Here is a 21,348-nt window from a genome sequence, read left to right on the forward strand (position 1 = left end):
GTTGGAAAATGACCACCAATGCATCCACTATTTCTAGGCCACTTCCTTAAGTACTCTGGGATGTAGACTATCAGGCCCTGGGGATTTATCGGCCTTCAATCCCATCAATTTCCCAAACACAATTTCCTGACTAATAAGGATTTCCTTCAGTTCCTCCTTTTCACTCGACCCTCGGTCCCCTCGTATTTCCAGAAGGTTATTTGTGTCTTCCTTAGTGAATACCGAACCAAAGTATTTGTTCAATTGGTCTGCCATTTCCTTGTTCCCCATTATAAATTCACCTGATTCTGTCTTCACTAATCTTTTTCTCTTCACATATCTATAGGAGCTTTTGCAGTCAGTTTTTATGTTCCTTGCAAGCTTACTCTCATACTCTATTTTCCCACTCCTAATTAAACCCTTAGTCCTCCTCTGCTGGATTCTAAATTTCTACCAGTCCTCAGGTTTGCTGCATTTTCTGGCCAATTTATACGCCTGTTCCTTGAATTTAACACTATCCTTAATTTCCCTTGTTAGCCACGGTTGAGCCACCTTCCCCTTTTTATTTTTACGCCAGACAGGGATGTACAATTGTTGCAGTTCATCCATGTGATCTTTAAATGTCTGCCATTGCCTATCCATCGTCAGCCCTTTAAGTATCATTCACCAATCTATTCTAGCCAATTCACGTCTCATACCATCAAAGTTACCTTTCTTTAAGTTCAGGACCCTTGTTTCTGAATTAACTGTGTCACTCTCCATCTTAATGAAGAATTCTACCATATTATGGTCACTCTTTCCCAAGGGGCCTCGCACAACAAGATTGCTAATTAATCCTCTCTCATTACACAAGACCCAGTCTAGGATGGCCAGCTCTCTAGTTGGTTCCTCGACATATTGATCTAGAAAGCCATCCCTTATACACTCCAGGAAATCCTCCTCCACCGTATTGTTACCAGTTTGGTGAGCCCAATCTATATGTAGATTAAAGTCATCCATGATAACTGCTGTACCTTTATTGCATGCACCCCTAATTTCCTGTTTGATGCTGTCTCCAACATCACTACTACTGTTTGGTGGTCTGTACACAACTCCCACTAGCGTTTTCTGCCCTTTGGTGTTTCGCAGCTCGACCCACATAGATTCCACATCATCCAAGCTAATGTCCTTCCTAACTATTGCGTTAATCTCCGCTTTAACCAGTAACACTACCCCACCTCCTTTTCCTTCCTGCCTATCGTTCCTGAATATTGAATAACCCTGGATGTTGAGTTCCCAGCCTTGATTACCTGGAGCCATGTCTCCATAATCCCAATTACATCATATCGGTTAACAGCTATCTGCACAGTTAGTTCATCCACCATATTACGAATGCTCCTCGCATTGAGACTCAGAGCCTTCAAGCTTGCTTTTTGAACACTCTTTGTCCTTTTAGAATTGTGTTGTAATGTGGCCCTTTTTGATTTTTGCCCTTGATTTCTCTGCCCTTCACTCTTGTTTTTCTCCTTCTTACCTCTTGCTTCTGCCCCATTTTATTTCCCTCTGCCTCCCTGTGTAGATTCCCATCCCCCTGCCATATTAGTTTAACCTCCCCAGCAGCACGAGCAAACACTCCCCCTAGGACATTGGTTCCGGTTCTGCCCAGGTGCAGCCTGTCCGGTTTGTACTGGTCCCAACTCCCCCAGAACCAGTTCCAATGTCCCAGGAATTTGAATCCCTCCCCCTTGCACCATTCCTCAAGCCACCTATTTATCTGAACCATCCTGCTATTCCTACTCCCACTAGCACATGGCACTGGTAGCAATCCTGAAATTACTACCTTTGAGGTCCTACTTTTTAATTTAATCCGAGCTCCCTAAATTCAGCTTGTAGGACTTCATCCCGTTTTCCTATATCGTTGGTACCTATATGTACCACGACAACTGGCTGTTCACCCTCCCCCTCCAGAATGCGCTGCAGCAGCTCTGAGACATCCTTGATACTTGCACCAGGGAGACAATATACCAAACTCCCTCTACACTGTCCCATCAAACACACCCAGGGTAGGTACAGCACGGATTAGATACAGAGTAAAGCTCCCTCTACACTGTCTCATCAAACACACCCAGGGCAGGTACAGCACGGATTAGATACAAAGTAAAGCTCCCTCTACACTGTCTCATCAAACACACCCAGGGCAGGTACAGCACGGATTAGATACAGAGTAAAGCTCTGTCCACACTGTCCCATCAAACACTCTCAGGGCAGGTACAGGGGGTTAGATACAGAGTAAAGCTCCCTCTACACTGTCCCATCAAACACACCAAAGGCAGATACAGCACGGGGTTAGATATAGAGTAAAGCTCTGTCCACACTGTCCCATCAAACACTCTCAGGGCAGGTACAGCACAGGCTAGATACAGAGTAAAGCTCCCTATACACTGTCCAATCACGCACTCCCAGGGCAGGTACAGCACGGGCTTAGATACAGAGTAAAGCTCCCTCCACACTGTTCCATCAAACATTCCCAGGGCAGGTACAGCACAGGGTTAGATACAGAGTAAAGCTCCCTCCACACTGTCCCATCAAACACCCCCAGGGTAGGCACAGCACGGGGTTAGATATAGAGTAAAGTTCCCTATACACTGCCCCATCAAAAACTCCCAGGGCAGGTGCAACACGGGTTAGATACAGAGTAAAGCTCCCTCCACACTCTCCCATCAAACACTCCCAGGGCAGGTACAGCATGGGTTAGATAGAGAATAAAGCTCCATCTACACTGTCCCATCAAACACTCCTAGGGCAGGTACAGCACGGGTTAGATGCAGAGTAAAGCTCCCTCTACACTGCCCCATCAAACACTCCCAGGGCAGGTACAGCACGGGGTTAGATACAGAATAAAACTCTCTCTACACTACCCCATCAAACACTCCCAGGGTAGGTACAACACGGGTTAGATGCAGAGTAAAGCTCGCTCTACACTGTCCCATCAAACACACCCAGGGTAGGTATAGCACGGGTTAGATGCAGAGTAAAGCTCCCTCTACACTATCCCATCAAACACACCAAAGGCAGATACAGCACGGGGTTAGATGCAGAGTAAAGCTCCCTCTACACTGTCCCATCAAACACTCCCAGGGCAGGTACATCACGGGTTAGATGCAGAGTAAAGCTCCCTATACACTGTCCCATCACGCACTCCCAGGGCAGGTACAGCACGGGGTTAGATAAAGAGTAAAGCTCCGTCTATACTATTCCATCAAACACTCCCAGGGCAGGTACAACACGGGGTTAGATATAGAGTAAAGTTCCCTCTACACTGCCCCGTCAAAAACTCCCAGGGCAGGTGCAACACGGGTTAGATACAGAGTAAAGCTCCATCTACTCTGTCCCAACAAACACTCCCAGGGCAAGTACAGCACGGGGTTAGATACAGAATAAAACTCTCTCTACACTACCCCATCAAACACTCCCAGGGCAGGTACAGCATGGGTTAGATACAGAGTAAAGCTCCCTCTATACTATCCCATCAAACACTCTCAGGGCAGATACAGCACGGGTTAGATACAGAATAAAGCTCCCTCTACACTGTCCCATCAAACACTCCCAGGGCAGGTACAGCACTGGGTTAAATACAGAGTAAAGCTCCCTCTACACTGTCCCATCAAACACTCCCAGGGCAGGTACAGCACTGGGTTAAATACAGAGTAAAGCTCCCTCTACACTGTCCCATCAAACACCCTCAGTGTAGGTACATCACGGTTTAGATGCAGATTAAAGTTCCCTCTACACTATCCCATCAAACACGCCCAAGGCAGGTACAGCACGGGTTAGATACAGAGTAAAGCTCCCTATACACTGTCCCATCACGCACTCCCAGTGCAGATACAGCACGGGCTTAGATACAGAGTAAAACTCCCTCCACACTGTCCCATTAAACACCCCCAGGGTAGGCACAGCACGGGGTTAGATAAAGAGTAAAACTCCGTCTATACTATTCCATCAAACACTCCCAGGGCAAGTACAGCACAAGTTAGATACAGAATAAAGCTCCCTCTACACTGTCCCATCAAACACTCCCAGGGCAGGTACAGCACGGGTTAGATACAGAGTAAAGCTCCCTCTACACTGTCCCATCAAACACTCCCAGGGCAGGTACAGCACGGGTTAGATACAGAGTAAAGCTCCCTCTACACTGTCCCATCAAACACTCACAGGGCAGGTACAGCACGGGTTAGATACAGAGTAAAGCTCCCTCTACACTATCCCATCAAACACTCACAGGGCAGGTACAGGGGGTTAGATACAGAGTAAAGCTGCCTCTACACTGTCCCATCAAACACTCACAGGGCAGGTACAGCACGGGTTAGATACAGAGTAAAGCTCCCTCTACACTGTCCCATCAAACACTCACAGGGCAGGTACAGCACGGGTTAGATACAGAGTAAAGCTCCCTCTACACTGTCCCATCAAACACTCACAGGGCAGGTACAGCACGTCTTACTGTAGCTTTTGCAACTGCTGAAAACTTCAAATTCGAGCGAAGACTGAGTAGTGGAGAGGAGGGAAAGGTGGATGAAGTACCTCTTAAAACCCCTCTGGTAAGTCTATGATGACATTTGTTCTATGCAAGCAGATACAAAGCATTGAGCTGTCAGACAACGCAGCTTACAATGTGGCACCACTGCCAAGCTTTTTTCCAATGCTCGTTTATGTGCTAAATCTGTGCCCACGATACATCCTTATTTCTGTGCCACTTGCAATGTTTTCCCTCACCAAGATGGGCCTGCTGAGGCACAGGTGAAAGAACTGGAGGATTGGCTGCATCCTTGTCACCCTGCCTCGTTTCCGATCTTTCTTCTATTGCCATCAGCCATGGCTGAGTTGGCAGCCCTTTGAATGAGAATTCCATGGGCTGAAGCCTCACTCCGGGGTTTGAGCGCATAATCCAGGCTGTCAATTCAGTGCAGTGCAGAGGGAGTGCTGCACTGTCGGAGGTGCCCTCTTTCAGTTGTGACATTCAACCGAAGCCCCGTCTGTTCAGGTGGGCAGAAAACATGCTATGGTGGTACTGGGGTCAGAAATTCGTCCGGTTTACCCCGTTTTCGACTGTTATTTCCAGGTATGTGGAGGAAGGTGAAGTTAAGTTTGCATCTCACTTTTGCACACCTTGTTGGGCCCAACAAACGTAGCACACACCTGAGCTGGGAGCCTCCGCATCCACTGGTCATTTCAGACACTGTACACAACCATTACCCTTTGACACACACTCTTTCATTGTGTTGAAGTTGGATGGCACGCCTCGTTTTCAGGTGCTGGTGACGGATGTGGAGCAGTGAACAGATACTCAGCCTTCCGGCAGAGGGCATCTTCTGTAGCTATAGGTTTCTCAATGGGGTCAGCAGGCATAGGCACAAAGGTCAGCTCTGGCCTCCGAAGGGTAATCCATGCCGTCATCATCAGAGGCAGTCCCTCGGAATCGAGGAAGACTTGCTTCCACTCTTAACATGAGTCCTTAGGTGGCTGAACAGTCCAATAGGAGAGCCACAGTCCCTGTCACAGGTGGGACAGATAGTCGTTGCTGCCATGCAGTGTTTCCTCTACCAACCATAGAGCCTCTGTGCATGGCCACATTATGGAGGCACCATCGCATTTGCTGGAAATAAAGAGGAATTTCTTCTCTCAGAGGGTCGTGAATCTTTGCAATTCTTTACCCCAGAGAGCTGTGGAGGCTGGGTCATTGAATATATTTAAGGTGGAGATAGACAAATTTTTGAGCAATAAGGGAATAAAGGGTTATGGGGAGCGGGCGGGGAAGTGGAGCTGAGTCCATGATCGGATCAGCCATGATCGTATTGAATGGCGGAGCAGGCTCGAGGGGCCATGTGGCCGACTCTTGCTCCTATTTCTTATGTTCTTATGTTCTTATATACCTGTCACCTGAGCATTAATTAAGAGCAAACTCATGTCGGCCATGAGGTTGGTATAAGGAGACCGGTGCCCCCAAGGGTGCCATCTGCCACGCCTTGCATTCATTGGAACCCTGCCCACTGGTGGCAGCTCTGTGTGCTACCCAGCTCATGTCTCCTTTCCACAGGGAAAGTGTTGAAGGTTATGGCACTCGCTTCATACCTGTGTGCACTACAGATCTCCCAGTGTGGGGGGTCACCCCTGGGGTGACCTGGAAGGCTCTTGTAGTGGGAACGTGTCAGGCTGTGGTAACCTTCACTTCGACAGATGTTGTCTACAGATGTTAAATGGGGCCGCCCATTTGAACGGAAATAAAGAGGAATCTGTTCTCTTAAAAGGTTGTGAATGTGTGGAATTCTCTGCCCCAGAGAGCTGTGGAGGCTGTATCATTGAATATAATTAAGGTGGAGATCGGCAGAATTTTGAACGATAAGGGATATGGGGAGCGGGCGGGGAAGTGGAGCTGAGGTAGAAGATCAGCCATGATCTTATTAAATGGCGGAGCAGGCTCGAGGGGCCGAGTGGTCTACTCCTGCTCCTATTTCTTATGTTCTTATATAATTGTCCACCAGTTTGCTGCAGATGGTACAACTCTGTGCCAGCCTGTCCTGTGAAGGGGGGGGAGGGTGGGGTGGCACAGATGGATCTCCTGAGACATGGGCAGTAGTAAATGCAGGGGTTTAGAAACATGGGTTCCAGGAAAGTGGCAGTTGTGAACAAAATGCCTGAGGTGTCTTTGTACCCGCATCAACTCCTCTTCATCATATAATTAGCAGAGGGGTCAATAACCAGGGGGCATAGATTTAAAGTAATTGGAAGAAGGATTGTGTTGCGTATCTGTAAAGCATGCACTCCCATGTTCCGCCACCAGGGAGCTCATCCCCTTAAGTCCCAAGGGATCCCAGCATCCCTTGGGAGCACTGTATATAAGCCGACCCCTAAGGCCTGTTCCTCACTCTGGAGTGTCTTATTAAAGACTGAGGTCACTGTTACTTTAACCTCCCTGTGTGCAGTCTCATCTGTGTTAGGAACACAATAACTGGCGACGAGAATACGAATCCAACGCAAAGATGCAGCAAACTGTGGGCATCCTGGAGAAGTTCTCGGAGGGTGAGGACTGAGAAGCCTATGTCGAATGGCTAGACCAGTACTTTGTAGCCAACGAGCTGGACGGAGAAGGAAGCGCTGCAAAAAGGAGAGCGGTCTGCCTCATAGTCTGCGGGGCACCGACCTACAGCCTCATGAAGAATCTTCTGGCTCCGGTGAAACCCACAGATAAGTCATTTGAGGAGCTGTGTATACTGGTTCGGGAGCATCTTAACCCGAGGGAGAGCGTGCTGAGGGTGAGGTATCAGTTCTATACGTACCAGCGATCTGAAGGTCAGGAAGTGGCGAGCTACGTCGCCGAGCTAAGGCGACTTGCAGGACAATGTGAGTTTGATGGCTACCTGGAGCAAATGCTCAGAGACATTTTTGTACTGAGCATTGGGCACGAGACCATCCTACGAAAACTTTTGATTGAAGAGACACCGACCCTTAGTAAGGCCATTGCGATAGCACAGGCGTTTATGTCCACCAGTGATAAAACCAAACAAATCTCTCAGCACACAAGTGCTAGCAATGTTCATAAATTAACTGGAACTGTGTTTGTGAGCAGAAATGTACAGGGCAGAACCCACGAGTCTGCAACTGCCAGCAGGCCTCAGGTGACCCAGATGACTCAGAGTCCCCAACAAAGGATGAATGCAAGACAATTCACACCTTGTTGGCATGGTGGAGGCTTCCATTCAGCCTATTAATGCTGCTTCAAAGGGTATGTTTGCAAGAGTTGTGGAACAATGGGGCACCTCTAACGAGCTTGCAAACGAGCTGCAAGCTCTGCAAAACCTGCTAACCACCACGTGGCAGAGGAAGATCGGCAGTCCATGGTGGACCAAAGCAATTTCGAGCCTCAGAGAGAGGAGGCAGATGCTGAAGTACACTGGGTGCACACATTTTTGACGAAATGTCTACCTATAATGCTAAACGTAAAATTGAATGGCTTACCCGTAGCCATGGAACTGAACACTGGCGCTAGCCAATCCATCATGAGTAAAAAGATGTTTTGAGAGACTGGTGTAACAAGGCATTCAGACCAGCCCTGAGCCCCATCCACACGAAACTGAGAATGTACACCAAAGAACTTATCACTGTCCTGGGCAGCGCCATGGTCAAGGTCACCTACGAGGGCACGGTGCACGAACTGCAACTCTGGATTGTCCCGGGCGATGGCCCCACACTGCTTGGAAGGAGTTGGCTGGGCAAAATCCGCTGGAACTGGGATGACATCCGAGTGCTATCACATGTCGATGAGGCCTCATGTACCCAGGTTCTGAACAAATTTCCTTCCCTTTTTGAGCCAGGCATTGGAAACTTTTCAGGAGCAAAGGTGCGGATCCACTTGGTCCTAGAGGCACGACCCATTCACCACAAGGCACGAGCGGTACCTCACGTGATGAGGGAGAGAGTGGAAATCGAGCTGGACAGGCTGCAACGCGAGGGCATCATCTCTCCAGTGGAATTCAGCGAGTGGGCCAGCCCGATTGTTCCAGTACTCAAAAGTGATGGCACGGTCAGGATTTGCGGCGATTATAAAGTAACTATTAATCGTTTCTCGCTACAGGATCAATACCCGCTACCTAAGGCAGACGACCTATTTGCGACGCTGGCAAGAGGCAAGACATTCACCAAGCTCGACCTGACTTCGACCTACATGACGCAGGAGCTGGAGGAGTCTGCGAAGGGCCTCACCTGCATCAACACGCACAAGGGACTGTTCATCTACAAACAGATGCCCATTTGGAATTCGGTCGGCTGCAGCGATCTTCCAGAGAAACATGGAGAGCCTACTCAAGTCGGTACCATGCATGGTGATTTTTCAGGACGACATATTGGTCACGGGTCGGGACACCGCCGAGCATCTACAAAACCTGGAGGAGGTCCTCCAGCGACTGGATCGCGTAGAGCTCCGGCTGAAGAGGTCGAAATGCATCTTCATGGCAACAGAAGTGGAGTTTTTGGGGAGAAAGATCGCGGCGGATGGCATTCGGCCCACAGATGCCAAGACAAAGGCTATCAGGAACGCGCCCAGGCCACAGAACGTCACGGAGCTGCGGTCGTTCCTGGGACTCCTCAACTATTTTGGTAACTTCCTACCGGGGTTAAGCACCCTTTTCGAGACCCTATATGTGTTATTGCGTAAAGGTGGGAACTGGGTATGGGAAAAAAACAAGTAATTGCTTTTGAGAAAGCCAGAAACATTTTATGCTCCAACAAGCTGCTTGTATTGTATAACCCGTGTAAAAGACTTGTGCTAGCATGTGACGCATCGTCGTACGGAGTCGGGTGTGTATTGCAACAAGCTAACATTGTGGGGAAGTTGCAACCTGTCGCCTATGCTTCCAGGAGCTTGTCAAAGGCCGAGAGGGCCTACAGCATGATTGAGAAAGTGGCATTAGCGTGTGTGTTCGGGGTAAAGAAAATGCATCAGTACCTGTTTGGCCTCAAATTTGAACTGGAAACCGATCACAAGCCCCTCACATCCCTGTTCACTGAAAACAAGGGGATAAATACTAATGCCTCAGCCCGCATACAAAGGTGGGCACTCGCGCTATCAGTGTATAACTATGCCATCCGCCACAGGCCAGGCACCGAGAACTGTGCGGATGCTCTCAGTCGGCTACCATTGCCCACCGCGTGGGTGGAAATGGCGCAGCCTGCAAACTTGTTGATGGTGGCGCAGCCCGCAGATTAGGACTTGGACCAGCCAAGATCCTCTGCTGTCCCAAGTAAAAAACTGTGTACTGCACGGGAGCTGGGCCAGCATCCCCGTTGAAATGCAAGAGCCAGTCAAGCCATTCCAGCGGCGAAAGGATGAGCTGTCCATTCAGGCAGACTGCCTGTTGTGGGGTAACCGCGTAGTGCTACCCAAAAAGTGCAGGGAGACGTTCATCTCGGATCTCCACAGCACACACCCGGTATAGTAATGATGAAAGCGATAGCCAGATCCCACGTGTGGTGGCCCGGTATCAACTCTGACTTAGAGTCCTGTGTACGGCAATGCAGCGTATGTGCTCAGTTGAGCAACGCGCCCAGAGAGGCACCACTAAGTTTGTGGTCCTGGCCCTCCAGACCGTGGTCAAGGATCCATGTCGACTATGCGGGCCCGTTTCTCGGTAAAATGTTCCTGGTGGTGGTGGATGCTTTTTCAAAATGGATTGAATGTGAAATAATGTCGGGAAGCCCCGCCACCGCCACCATTGAAAGCCTGAGGGCCATGTTTGCCACCCACGGCCTACCTGACATACTGGTCAGTGACAACGGGCCATGTTTCACCAGTGCCGAATTTAAAGAATTCATGACCCACAATGGGATCAAACATGTCACCTCGGCCCCGTTTAAACCAGCCTCCAATGGGCAGGCAGAGCGGGCAGTGCAAACAATCAAACAGAGCCTTAAACGAGTCACAGAAGGCTCACTCCAAACCCGCCTGTCCCGAGTACCGCTCAGCTACCGCACGAGACCCCACTCGCTCACAGGGGTGCCCTCGGCTGAGCTACTCATGAAAAGGACACTTAAAACCAGACTCTCGCTGGTTCACCCCAACCTGCATGATCAGGTAGAGAGCAGGCGGCAGCAACAAAATGTAAATGATGGTCGCGCCACTGTGTCACGGGAAATTGATCTGAATGACCCTGTGTATGTGCTAAACTATGGACATGGTCCCAAGTGGATCGTGGGCACGGTGATAGCTAAAGAAGGGAGTAGGGTGTTTGTAGTCAAACTAGACAATGGACAAATTTGCAGAAAGCACCTGGACCAAACGAGGCTGTGGTTCACAGATTGCCCTGAACAACCCACAGCAGACACCACCTTTTTCGAGCCCACAACACACACCCAAAGGATCAACGGCACCACGCCAGACCAGGAAATCGAACCCATCACGCCCAACAGCCCAGCAAGGCCAGGCTCACCCAGCAGCCCTGCAGGGCCAACAACACACCAGCCCAGACATTTGTACCGAGGCTGTCCACCAGGGAAAGAAAGGCTCCCGACCGCCTCACCTTGTAAATAGTTTTCACTTTGACTTTGTGGGGGCGGGAGGGGGATGGTGGGCAGAGTGATGTTGTGTATCTGTAAAGCATGTACTCCCATGTTCCGCCACCAGGGAGCTCATCCCTTGAAGTCCCAAGGGATCCCAGCATCCCTTAGGAGCACTGTATATAAGCCGGCCCCTAAGGCCTGTTACTCACTCTGGAGTGTCTTATTAAAGGCTGAGGTCACTGTTACTTTAACCTCCCTGTGTGCCGCCTCATCTGTGTTAGGAACACAATAGATTGGAGGGGAGTTGAGGAGAACCTTTTTTCACCCAGAGGGTGGTGGGGGTCTGGAACTCACTGCCTAAAAGGGTGGTAGAGGCAGAAACCCTCACCACATTTAAAAAGTACTTGGATATGCACTTGAAGTGCCGTAACCTGCAGAGCTACGGACCTAGTGCTGGAAAGTGGGATTGTGTACCAATAAAACCCACCAAGACTCTGCCCCAATCTCCCCACCCGGGCCTGGCTTTACCAGTGTTGACCCAGGCCCCTGTCAATCCAACACACAGTGGTACGGTTGGTCACATGTTGACCAGCAGCCAATGAAATCGCTGGAACATGACACCACAGTCGCATGAAGACTGTTGCCCAACGGGTGGGCTCAAAAGCGACATTTGTCTTCATATAATATTGACGATTTCGAAGCACTCCTTTCCATTAATGTAGACTAAACGTTGCAGGATTCAGTCGGTTAGCTTTTCTGGAGGTCTGGCGATGAACTGTTCGGAGACAGTGCCTTCTGAAACAAGAGCTGCTTGCTTTAAACGGGCTCCATACTTGTGTATCCTACTTGGTATGGAATGACTGAGAGGCGCCAGGGGAACTGGAGTCAGGCCAGTAAGGCTGGTGTGGAGAATGTGAGCAGGTGTGGTTGTCACTCAGCAGGCCCCCTGTGTTTGTTCAAGTCATTCTGTGCAGTCGTCGGAAAATACCGGAATCACAAACGTGGCCGACATTCCGAATTCTCGGTATCGTTTGTGCGACAGTGAAGAAGGGAAGAGCTTAACGCAGATGAAAGCACATTTCTCCACAACGTTTCGACTTGGTCTCGGTCTGTTGTGGGAGTATGTCCGCGGGTCCCGATGAGTCGCTGCTTCTTGCTGATGTGTGAAAGCGAGAAAGCGCAGACTGATCTGACAATACGGGCTAGACGAGCCCATCGAGGACTCACTCGGGTTTACAAAGGCTGGTGGCTCGAGCAGCACAGGCACTGGGAAGCTGGCACACCTGACTGGCCCACATCCATCCGGTTGGACCTGTGTCAGTTTCGCACTCCGGTCAGGCGTTTTCGACCGGCCTCAAGTGAGCTCGCTCTGTTTGAGCCCCGGCTTCATTTAAATATTATAACGTCTATAAATGCAACCAAGCCAGATTTTCCATCCATTTAGCCTCCCTTCAGCTATCTGGAGCAAAGGGGAGCTCCGTGGAGCCTTTAAAGGGTCTGAGGCAAAATTCCGATTTTACCGTACATTTTTAACACTGATTTTTGTTGATTTATATTGATCAAAGCGTTTTCATCTATTTGATTTGTATGTGGTTCAGTTATTTCTCCAAACAGTACTGCTTATGAGGAACCTGAAATAGCTGAAGATTGCCAACGAGTTCGCAGCCTTCAACAAAACTCTAACAGCAAAAAGAGGAACAAGGAGATCTGATACCACAGACTTCCCCCTGGAGTTCAGGGAGAGACAAGATAGCAAAGTCAGTATCCTGAGGTGGTCGGGGTAAATCAAGTTAAAAGGAGAGGGTTGATTGCGAAACACGTCAGACATGAGGTTTCATGGTTGAAGTGGCAACGATGAAAGAAGGCATGCCAGCGAGATCAGTAGGAACCACAGCTGGACTTTCTACACCTGCCAATATGTATTTACAGGCCCTGGCATATCTATTGCCTCCAGGCGTCCGGGAGGAATTTCACAGAATTCTTTTCTCCTGAATTGGCCTCGGGTTGGTTTTGCTTTTTTTTTTTACCTGTCCCAGGGGATTTCTAGGCTACTGGTGGCTGAGGAGCATTGAGGGCCGAGATGCTTACTTGCAACATGAACAGGCTCGCCAGACCAGCTGTCTGTCATTTGCCAATGTTCACATTATTCAGGCCGACGCCTCTTGCTAGGCATGGTACACAACAGTCCCCTGGGAAGGTTACCCTGGAGTGGCAAACAGGTCAACCTTCCTCACACCCACCGCACGCAGCAATGCCTCCACGTTTTAAGCTGGGGTTCTGAGCGCTGTGCCAATTCACCACTCGATCACAGACTCTGTTCCCTGCCTGTCCCTTTATTCGCCCTTCATTTGAGTTTCACCTTTTGCCTCAAACTGTATCAGCTGTGGCTCAGTGGGCAGCACTCTCACCACTGAGTCAGAAGGTTGTGGGTTCAAGTCCCACTCCAGGGACTTGAGCACAAAAATCCAGGCTGACACCCCCAGTGCAGTGCTGAGGGAGTGCCGCACTGTCGGAGGTGCTGTCTTTCGGATCAGGCGTTTAACTGACGTTACGTCTGCCCTCTCAAGTGGAATAAAAGATCCCATGGCACTATTTCGAAGAAGAGCAGGGGAGTTATCCCCGGTGTCCTGGGGCCAATATTTATCCCTCAATGAACGTAACAAAAACAGATTATCTGGTCATTATCACATTGCTGTGTGTGGGAGCTTGCTGTGCGCAAATTGGCTGCTGTCTTTCCTACATTACAACTGTGACTACACTCCAAAAGTACTTCATTGGCTGTAAAGCGCTTTGTGATGTCCAGTGGTCGTGAAAGGTGCTATATAAATGCAAGTCTTTCTTTGTCTTTCAAACAGCCTTTGGAAAAGCTGAAACAATTTGTTGTTGTCCTCTGGTAGCCTCAAGCCCATTCTTGATGTGCTAACGTGGACTGTGCTCACCAGAAGTGGTAACCATGATGCTGTGACAGCTGCCCATCACCCTTGTCCCCTCATTCATGTCAGATAGCAAAGATTCACAACCCTGGGATATATGGGATATATTCTACCGTGGCCAGTGATTAGAGCACACAGTATACACTGCTATCAAGGACAGTAAACAGAACATATAGCGCACACAGTACATATTGGTATCAGCATAGGAGGCGATGTTTGTAATATACAGCATCCTGTATCTGGGACTCATTGGATGCCGAGTTGTCTCCTCTGGTGAAATCGATATTTCCCTGACGTACCCATGCTGCAGCATCATTTGTACCATGACGTTAACCCGATCCGCTGACCAACTGGCTAAATACGGAGGAAAGGAGCTGTTTTTTTTCCCCGCAAGCCACACCTGTCGATCCTATCAAACTGCAGGGTTGAGGGGCTATTCTTGGAGGGGTGGCTGGATAAGATCAGATGTTCCAGTGCCAAATTAAGTCAGTGACATGACCGAGGATTAATGGGCTGTTCCAGCACCGGCTGACAGTTGCTGCTGGTACATCACACCCCAATTTAAGTGGATAATAGAATTTCCAAAATACCTCATACGCTGGTCGAGGTGCATGCTTCCGAAGAGTTGGTAAAACTCATCAATACAGAAATAAATTTGGAAACACGCTGCTTTATACATTAACATAAAGGCACTGCTTGGAAAGGTTTGTGTCAAACCAGTTACCCAGAACATTTCTCTCCGTCTATTTGTTAAACTTGTTGGCCATGTTCAACCTGGGGCCTAAAATTCACAGTTATGCCAGGATTGTGCCCGACAGCACTGACCCCAGCACAGTTCATAGAATGAATCATAGAATCATAGAAGTTTACAACACGGAAGGAGGCCATTTCGGCCCATCGTGTCCGCACCGGCCGACCAACAGCTATCCAGCCTAATCCCACTTTCCAGCTCTCGGTCCGTAGCCCTGTAGGTTACAGCACTTCAGGTGCACATCCAAGTACTTTTTAAATGTGGTGAGGGTTTCTGCCTCTACCACCCTTTCAGGCAGTGAGTTCCAGACCCCCACCACCCTCTGGGTGAAGACATTTCCCCTCAAATCCCCTCTAAACCTCCCCCCAATTACTTTAAATCTATGCCCCCTAGTTGTTGACCCCTCTGCCAAGAGAAACAGGTCCTTCCTATCCTCTCTATCTGGGCCCCTCGTAATTTTATACACCTCAATCAGGTCTCCCCTCAGCCTCCTCTGTTCCAAAGAAAAGGGACCCAGCATCTCCAATCTTTCCTCACAGCCAAAATTATCCAGTCGAGGCATTCTTGTAAATCTCCTCTGTACCCTACCAGTGCAATCACATCCTCCCTGTAATGTGGTGACCAGAACTACACACAGTACTCCAGCTGCGGCCTAACCAGTGTTTTATACAGTTCAAGCATAACCCCCCTGCTCTTGTCTTCCATGCCTCGACTAATAAAGGCAATTATTCCATATGCCGCCTTAACCACCTGATCTACCTGGCCTGCTACTTTTCGGGATCTGTGGACCTGCACTCCAAGGTCCCTTTGTTCCTCTACACTTTTCAGTGTTGTACCATCTAACCTTGCCTTGTTAGACCTCCCCAAATGCATCACCTCACACTTCTCTGGATTAAATTCCATTTGCCACTGTTCTGCCCACCTGACCAGTTGATTGATATCTTCCTGCAGTCCGCAGCTTTCTTCTTCATTATCAACCACACGGCCAATTTTAGTATCATCTGCAAACTTCTTAATCATACCCCCTATATTTATGTCCAAATCATTGATATATACCACAAAAAGCAAGGGACCCAGTACTGAGCCCTGCGGAACCCCACTGGAAACATCCTTCCAGTCACAAAAACACCCATCAACCATTACCCTTTGCTTCCTGCCTCTGAGCCAATTTTGGATCCAACTTGCCACTTTGTCCTGGATCCCATGGGCTTTTACTTTCAGTCCAGTCTGCCATGTGGGACCTTATCAAAAGCCTTGCTAAAATCCATATACACTACATCACACGCACTGCCCTCATCGACCCTCCTGGTTACCTCCTCGAAAAATTCAATCAAGTTAGTCAGACACGACCTACCCTTAACAAATCCATGCTGACTGTCCTTGATTAATCCATGTCTTTCTAAATGAAGATTTATCCTGTCCCTCAGAATTTTTTCCAATAATTTTCCCACCACCGAGGTTAGCCTGACTGGCCTGTAATTACTCGGTCTATCCCTTTCTCCCTTTTTAAATAACGGCACAATGTTAGCAGTCCTCCAGTCCTCCGGCACCACACCTGTAGCCAGAGAGGATTGGAAAATGATGGTCAGAGCCTCTGTTATTTCCTCTTTTGCTTCTCTTAACAGCCTGGGATACATTTCATCCGGACCTGGGGATTTATCCACTTTCAAAGCTGCTTAACCCCTTAATACTGCCTCTCTCACTATGTTTATCTCATCTAATATTTCACACTTCTCTCTAATTGCAATGTCTGCATCGCCCCTCTCTTTTGTGAAAATATATGCATAGTATTCATTAAGAATCCGACCTATGTCTTCCGCCTCCACACACAGCTTACCTTTATGGTCTCTAATAGGCCCTACTCTTTCTCTAGTTATCCTCTTGCTCTGGTACGGATTAGTAGGATGCTACCTCATCGGCATGGGGCCATGCAGATGCCTCGTTGCTATGGGCACCTGCCTGCCCCATAGGTTCCATCGCTTGCCAGCTATCTGGGGCAGACCTGCCCACCCACTCTGAGATCTTCCCCATCAATGCCCTTTGTGAGGGGGCCGATAGCAACAGTTCTTTTTCAAATGCTCCCTATTCAGGGGTCTCGGCTCCTTCTCCGGCTTGTTGTCTGGTGGGGCCTACTGCAGGTTGGTTCACCTCATCTGGCTCAGCACACCAGCCTCCAGTCTTGTGCTGGGTTCCCTTATAAGCCAGAGTAGTGGGAAGCTCCGCCCGATGGAAACTCCCAACAATCAGCCAATGGCTTTGTAGAGGGCAGCTGAAGACTCTGCTCTTTACAAGGCCAAGCGGGAAATCTCGACTGGGCTCAGCGGTCGGTGTGCCCGGTTCCCGGCCTGTTTCTGAACTGATCCATCACACACCGGCTGGAGTGACGGAGAAGTCTGCCGCAGTGGCTGAGGGAACTTGCCCCGCCGCTATCGTTCAACGTTAAGAGAGGCCTAAATTTCCTTTAAGCTCCAATGGCAGCCGGTCTTCAGCCAAGTGGGACCTCCGCTTTCTCTTGCTCATTCCCCAGATCGGGCTCACTTATATAAGAACATAAGAAATAGGAGCAGGGGTAGGCCAAATGGCCCCTCAAGCCTGCTCCGCCATTTAATATGATCATGGCTGATCCGATCATGGACTCAGCTCCACTTCCCCGCCCACTCCCTATAACCCTTTATTCGCTTATCGGTTAAGAAAATGTCTATCTCTGTCTTAAATATATTCAATGTCCCAGCCTCCACAGCTCTCTGAGGCAGCGAATTCCACAGATTTACAACCCTCTGAGAGAAGAAATTTCTCCTCATCTCAGTTTTAAATGGGCGGCCCCTTGTTCTAATATTATGCCCTGATTATAGTGAGTGCGGGCCAGGGTCATTAATAGCCTGGTGGTGTGGGGGGAGGGGGGGAATTACTGAGTGGGGGGGGGAGATTACTGAGTGGGGGGGGAGATTACTGAGTGGGCGGGGGAGATTACTGAGTGGGGGTGATTACTGAGTGTGGGGGGGGGATTACTGAGTGGGGGGAATTACAGAGTGTGGGGGGGATTACTGAGTGTGGGGGGAATTACTGAGTGTGGGGGGGATTACTGAGTGTGGGGGGCGATGACTGAGTGTGGGCCGATTACTGAGTGTGGGGGGATTACTGAGTGTGGAGGTGGATTACTGAGTGGGGGGAGATTACTGAGTGTGGGGGGGATTACTGAGTGTGGGGGGGGATTATTGAGTGTGGGGGGGATTACTGAGTGTGTGGGGGGGATTACTGAGTGGGGGGATTACTGAGTGGGGGAGATTACTGAGTGGGGGGGATTACTGAGTGGGGGGGGATTACTGAGTGGGGGCAGATTACTGAGTGGAGGAGATTACTGAGTGGGGGGGGGATTACTGAGTGGGGGGGATTACTGAGTGGGGGTGGATTACTGAGTGGGGGGGTCATTACTGAGTGTGGGGGGGGATTACTGAGTGTGGGGGGGGATTACTGAGTGGGGGGGGATTACTGAGTGTAGGGGGGATTACTGAGTGTGGGGGGGATTACTGAGTGTGGGGGGGATTACTGACTGTGTGGGGGGATTACTGAGTGGGGGGGGATTACTGAGTGGGGGGGATTACTGAGTGGGGGGGATTACTGAGTGGGGGAGATTACTGAGTGGGGGGGATTACTGAGTGGGGGGGGATTACTGAGTGGGGGGGATTACTGAGTGGGGGGAGATTACTGAGTGGGGGGGATTACTGAGTGGGGGTGGATTACTGAGTGGGGGGGGGATTACTGAGTGGGGGGGGTCATCACTGAGTGTGGGGGATTACTCAGTGTGGGGAGATTACTGAGTGGGGGGGATTACTGAGTGGGGGGGATTACTGAGTGGGGGGGATTACTGAGTGGGGGATTACTGAGTGTGGGGAGATTACTGAGTGGGGGGGGGATTATTGAGTCGGGGGGGAGATTACTGAGTGTGGGGGATTACTCAGTGTGGGGAGATTACTGAGTGTGGGGGGATTACTGAGTGTGGGGGATTACTCAGTGTGGGCAGATTACTGAGTGTGGGCGGATTACTGAGTGGGGGGATTACTGAGTGGGGGGGATTACTGAGTGGGAGGGATTACTGAGTGGGGGGAGATTACTGAGTGTGGGGGGAGATTACTGAGTGGTGGGGATTACTGAGTGGGGGGGGATTACTGAGTGGGGGGGATTACTGAGTGGGGGGATTACTGAGTGAGCCGAGATTACTGAGTGGGGGGGGTAACTGAGTGGGGTGGGAGATTACTGAGTGTGGGGGAGATTACTGAGTGGGGGTGATTACTGAGTGTGGGGGGGGAATACTGAGTGGGTGGGAGATTACTGAGTGGGGGGAGATTACTGAGTGGGGGGGGATTATTGAGTGGGGGAGATTACTGAGTGTGGGGGAGATTAATGAGTGGGGGGGTAACTGAGTGAGATAGGAGATTACTGAGTGTGGGGGAGATTACTGAGTGGGGGTGATTACTGAGTGTGGGGGGGGATACTGAGTGTGGGGGGGGATTACTGAGTGGGGGGGGGGCGAGATTACTGAGTGAGGGTGGATTACTGAGTGGGGGGGATTACTGAGTGGGGGGAGATTACTGAGTGTGGGGGAGATTACTGAGTGGGGGTGATTACTGAGTGTGGGGGGATTACTGAGTGTGGGGGAGATTACTGAGTGGGGCGATTACTGAGCGTGGGGCGGGATTACTGAGTGGGGGGGAGATTACTGAGTGGGGGGGGATTACTGAGTGTGGAGGGATTACTGAGTGGAGGGGATTACTGAGTGTGGGGGGAGATTACTGAGTGTGGGGGGAGATTACTGAGTGGGGGGGATTACTGATTGTGGGGGCGGATTACTGAGTGTGGGGGGAGATTACTGAGTGGGGGGAATTACTGACTGGGGGGGGGAATTACTGAGTGGGGGGGGAGAGATTACTGAGTGAGGGTGGATTACTGAGTGGCGGGGATTACTGAGTGGGGGGGAGATTACTGAGTGTGGGGGAGATTACTGAGTGGGGGTGATTACTGAGTGTGGGGGGGATGACTGAGTGTGGGGGACATTACTGAGTGGGGGGGATTACTGAGTGGGCGGGATTACTGAGTGGGGGGGGGATTACTGAGTGTGGGGGGGATTACTGAGTGGGGGGGGATTACTGAGTGGGGGGAGATTACTGAGTGGGGGGGGATTACTGAGTGTGGGGGGGATTACTGAGTGGGGAGGGATTACTGAGTGGGGGAGATTACTGAGTGGGGGGGGATTACTGAGTGTGGGGGATTACTCAGTGTGGGGAGATTACTGAGTGGGGCGTGATTACTGAGTGGGGGATTACTGAGTGGGGGGGATTACTGAGTGGGAGGGATTACTGAGTGGGGGGAGATTACTGAGTGTGGGGGGAGATTACTGAGTGGTGGGGATTACTGAGTGGGGGGGGATTACTGAGTGGGGGGGATTACTGAGTGGGGGGATTACTGAGTGAGCCGAGATTACTGAGTGGGGGGGGTAACTGAGTGGGGTGGGAGATTACTGAGTGTGGGGGAGATTACTGAGTGGGGGTGATTACTGAGTGTGGGGGGGGAATACTGAGTGGGGGGGGAGATTACTGAGTGGGGGGAGATTACTGAGTGGGGGGGGATTATTGAGTGGGGGAGATTACTGAGTGTGGGGGAGATTACTGAGTGGGGGGGTAACTGAGTGAGGTAGGAGATTACTGAGTGTGGGGGAGATTACTGAGTGGGGGTGATTACTGAGTGTGGGGGGGGATACTGAGTGTGGGGGGGGATTACTGAGTGGGGGGGGCGAGATTACTGAGTGAGGGTGGATTACTGAGTGGGGGGGATTACTGAGTGGGGGGAGATTACTGAGTGTGGGGGAGATTACTGAGTGGGGGTGATTACTGAGTGTGGGGGGATTACTGAGTGTGGGGGAGATTACTGAGTGGGGCGATTACTGAGCATGGGGCGGGATTACTGAGTGGGGGGGAGATTACTGAGTGGGGGGGGATTACTGAGTGTGGAGGGATTACTGAGTGGAGGGGATTACTGAGTGTGGGGGGAGATTACTGAGTGTGGGGGGAGATTACTGAGTGGGGGGGATTACTGATTGTGGGGGCGGATTACTGAGTGTGGGGGGAGATTACTGAGTGGGGGGGATTACTGACTGGGGGGGGGATTACTGAGTGGGGGGGGAGAGATTACTGAGTGAGGGTGGATTACTGAGTGGCGGGGATTACTGAGTGGGGGGGATTACTGAGTGGGGGGGAGATTACTGAGTGTGGGGGAGATTACTGAGTGGGGGTGATTACTGAGTGTGGGGGGGATTACTGAGTGTGGGGGACATTACTGAGTGGGGGGGATTACTGAGTGTGGAGGGATTACTGAGTGGGCGGGATTACTGAGTGGGGGGGGGGATTACTGAGTGTGGGGGGGATTACTGAGTGGGGGGGGATTACTGAGTGGGGGGAGATTACTGAGTGGGGGGGGATTACTGAGTGTGGTGGGGATTACTGAGTGGGGAGGGATTACTGAGTGGGGGGGATTACTGAGTGGGGGGGATTACTGAGTGTGGGGGATTACTGAGTGAGGGGATTACTGAGTTGCGGGGTGATAACTGAGTGGGAGGGATTACTGAGTGGGGGGAGATTATTGAGTGGGGGGAGATTACTG

This window comes from Pristiophorus japonicus, chromosome X (assembly GCF_044704955.1).
Source record: "Pristiophorus japonicus isolate sPriJap1 chromosome X, sPriJap1.hap1, whole genome shotgun sequence".
Classification (NCBI taxonomy): Eukaryota; Metazoa; Chordata; class Chondrichthyes; family Pristiophoridae; genus Pristiophorus; species Pristiophorus japonicus.